The following is a 4,410-nucleotide window of genomic DNA, read 5'->3' as shown; positions in this document are numbered from 1 at the left end:
CTCTGATTACAAAAACGGTGATGTTTTATCACCTTTCCCATTATTTTTCTTGCCCCATCCCCCATCATCAGCTTCCTGACTGTATTCAGACATGATTAAAAGTATGCCATCATAATGAGCAAAAATAGAATTGTTAGCTGTCTGCTATTTCAGGCATTTAACTGCGTAATGTTGCCAAGGGTAATCGCAAAACAAACCTCAGCAACTGACACATAATATATCTCTTTCTGTAGTAGCATCACATGGCATTGCAATAGAGAAGCTAGAAAATATCTATTTTAATTATTAACTGATAAGCAAAATCAATAAGAACGTGATCGCCAAAAATGGTCCCAATGTTGGGCAAGTCCAGAACCAGGGGCCACAGTCATAGAATAAAGGGGAAGTCATTTAAGACTGAGGTGAGAAAAAACTTTTTCACCCAGAGAGTTGTGAATTTATGGAATTCCCTGCCACAGAGGGCAGTGGAGGCCAAATCACTGGATGGATATAAGAGAGAGTTAGATAGAGCTCTAGGGGCTAGTGGAGTCAAGGGATATGGGGAGAAGGCAGGCACGGGTTATTGAAAGGGGATGATCAGCCATGATCACAATGAATGGCGGTGCTGGCTCGAAGGGCCGAATGGCCTCCTCCTGCACCTATTTTCTATGTTTCTATGTTTCTAAGTTAGTGGTAAATACCAGTGGGGATTGGTGGGAGGTGCAATTTAAATGATGCCAATGCAACTTTGGGTCTAAGCTTTGGCTTCTTCCTGCTCCTTTTACGATTCATTTATTTATACATATTGTTTATGACACTTTATAAATATTCTTGTTTTGATTTTTGTTTTTTTGCATGGTTTTTCATACTTGCTTTTTATTTTTTATTCTGTTCGAAATAAAGAATTAAATAATAAAATTTATAAAGTACAACGTGGCCAGATGGTCCCTCTTTGCCCTTCATGTACTTACTATGGACATTATGTCAGTTATGGCTGTGACGTTTAACTCTCGGCATTTGACACATTTTGGGCAGATCAATGCCATTTTAACACATTTGGGGCAGATCTGGATATTCCCAGGCCAGGCTAGGTGGACGGAAATGCATTGTTTTGGATGGGAAACGGAACAGTCTGTGTTCTTCCATGTGCTGTGGAATTTACCCAACGTGCTGCCTCCAACTGCAGGACATTTATGGGCCTGTCCCACTTAAGCGACTTTTTGGGCGACTGCAGGAGACTATGCAGTCGCAACATGGTCGCCACATGTTGCCGGGGAGTCGCCTTCATGGTCGTGAGGAGTTCCCACATTCTGGGAACTAGTTGCGGCCTCATTATGGTCGCCTCAAATTTTTCAACATGTTGCAGTGACTAGAATGAAGCCGCCATGGGGAGTAGCGAGAATTCTCGTGCCGTAGGTGGGTCGCCAGGAGGTCCTAGTGGGTGGCCAGGAGGTCGAAGGTTCTCGTAGGTTGTAGCCGGTGCTGACCGGTGAATTTCATTGGCTCACTGAGGGAAAAAAACGTAAGCAGTAGTTTTCTGAACTAAGGATAACTGACCGGTAATGTTAAATGTCTGCCGAGCTTCACAGCCGTGTATCTCTGGCTTATTAAAAGTTGTCTGGCTTCTTAAAAGCTATCTCCACTCCTCCCCCTTTCTCCACACCCCCCCCCCCTTGCCCCTCCCCCCTCTCTTTTAAAGGACTTATCGTACACTGTGCTTTCACCGTCTTAATTACAGCGCCAACCTTCCTGTTCATTGCGGTGTGTGCCTGTATCACCTTGGCTTTGCACCGTGTGAATTTCAGACAGCGCTCTCCCCGCTTGCCCTGTCCCCCACCTTTGTGATGTGTTTGCGTGTTGTGTTGCACTCTGACAGTCACCGTTCCAATTGCCGGTTTTTCAGGCAACTTGACAGTCGCTGGCAGATGCCTGAAAAATCGCATAGGTGGGACTGGCCCATTAGAATGGATAAAATGTTGTCCAGTTTCATTTTGGCCGAGGAAGTGTTGCACTTGTGGGGAGCTGGTTGTAGGTTTGTTGACGGGAAGATTTATTCCTGGCACCAAGCTGTCAGCATATTTCCTCCAGATTTGTTACTTCACTTTGACGACACAGTGGCGCAGCTGGTGGAACTGCTGCCTCACAGCGCCAGTCAAGCTTGATCCTTTGGATGTTGTCTGTGTGGAGTTTGCACGTTCTCCCTGTGACTCTGTGCATTTCCTCCGGGTGCTTCATTTTTCCCCCCAATATACTAGAGGAACATAGATCTGTAGGTTAATTGGCCTCTGTAAATTGCCCCTGGTGTGAAGGAAATAGATGCAAAAATGGAATGACATAGAATTAGAATGAACGGGTGAATGAACAAAAGTGGTCATGGGCTAGGTGGGCCAAAGGACATATTTTCATGCTGTATCTCTCAATTAAATTACACTGTGGTTTGAAAGTTAAGTCGGCATTGCTGGTGTAGTCAGGCCAAATTGTGCGTGACTGTTGGCGGTCTTGGATTGGAATGTACCTAAAGTTATAGTGACAAACCAAGAACTTAAAAAAATATTCACATCATTTATTTTTATCTATGCCATTTTCCTAGATTTGGGTATTTAAACCATTGATCTCGTGGAGAATACTTATTGGATTTTATTATAGGAATCAGAAGATTGACTTTCAGAAATTCACTATTTCAGAAGCTAACAAGAAATAAAGTCAACACATTTTGAATATTTTGGGTAGCACGGTGGCGGTAGAGCTACTTTCTTACAACACCAGAGACCCGGGTTCGACCCTGACTACGGAGCTTGTACGTTCTCCCCATGACCTGCGTGGGTTTTTTCCGAGATCTCAGTTTCCTCCCACACTCCAAAGTCTTACAGGTATGTAGGTTAATTGGCTTGGAATAAATATCGTCCCTAGTGTGTGTAGGGTGGTGTTAACGTGTGGGGATCGCTGGTTGTTGGAGACTCGGTGGGCCAAATGGCCTGTTTCCGCACTGTATCTCCAAACTAAACAAATAATTTTTCCACATTTTAGTTTCCACATGTACTAAGATACTGTGAAAAGCTGTTTTATTGTGTGCCAACAAGTCAAGGCTATACAGTACATGATGACTATCAAGCCATCCACAATGTACAGATGCGGAATAAAGGGAATAACTGGACAAAGTCCAGTAAAATCCAATTAAAGGTGAGGTAGATGGTAGGTCAGGACCACCCTCTGGTTGGTGTTAGGATGGTTCAGTTGCCTGATAACATCTGGGAAGAACTTTCTTCTTTTTTTAAATGTTCTCATAGGACATTTTCTTTCTCGTTTTCACTGTGACGCTGTGTGTTTTCTCCGGATGCTTCCGTTCCATCTCTCATTCCAAAGACGAGCAGGTTTGTAGGTTAATTGGCTTCTGTGAATTGTCCCTTGTGTGTAGGATAGAACTATTGTATGGGTGATCACTGGTAGGCACGGAGGGGTGGGCTGAATGGCCTGTTTCCACTTTGCATCTCTTAAACTAAACCAAACTAAACAAATGACATACTGGACAAGTGCAGATTTTGTCTTTAATCAAGGATGATTAAAAGATGAGAGGATGTTTCCACTAGTGGGAGAGTCTAGGACTAGAGGTCATAGCCTCAGAATTAAAGAGCATTCCTTTAGGAAGGAGATGGGGAGGAATTTCTGAATCTGTGGAATTTTTTGCCACTGAAGGCTGTGGGGGCCAAGTCAATGGATATTTTTAAGGCAGAGATAGATAGATTGTTGATTGATACGGGTGTCAAGGGTTATGGGGAGGAGGCATGAGAATGGGATTAGGGGGGAGAGATAGATCAGCCATGAATGAATAGTGAAGTAGACTTGATTGGCCAAATGGCCTAATTCAGCTCCTTTCGCATGACCTTATGACCTATCTCTGAACCTTTCCCCTGCCTCCATGGAAATAAATGTCAGAATTGAGAGAAAATGAACTACTAACTCATTATCACTCTTTTGTACCATCACACACACGTCGAGATCTATCCCAAGATGTTTTACTGAAATCTGATTCTTTATCTAATTTTAACAGTAATTAGAAATCAATCAAAATCTAGTTCTCTTGTTCACCTTTAATTTTAATGTTGAAAGAAAGGGTAGTATTGACCTGATTTCAATGTTATGTATTTTATTTTGCTGTCAATACAAATTAGATTATCAAACTTGTATTATCAAATTGTGGTGTTCTATAAATATGAAACTGGTAATTAAAGAAATCGATGGGAAGATTTACGTGAGAAAATAACATTCAATTTTTGCGGATCAATTTCGAAATTAACACTTTCCTGTCAGAAAATAGCCAGAAATAATGTTATTAGGAAAGACCATGGGAAAGATTATCAGGAAAGACAGATGTAGCATTTGAAAGATAAAACTGGTGCATGTCTAATGTAGGAAGCACAAATTATATCACTG

Source organism: Amblyraja radiata, chromosome 25 (assembly GCF_010909765.2).
Source record: "Amblyraja radiata isolate CabotCenter1 chromosome 25, sAmbRad1.1.pri, whole genome shotgun sequence".
In the NCBI taxonomy this organism is placed as follows: Eukaryota; Metazoa; Chordata; class Chondrichthyes; order Rajiformes; family Rajidae; genus Amblyraja; species Amblyraja radiata.
This window is presented reverse-complemented; position numbering follows the sequence as displayed.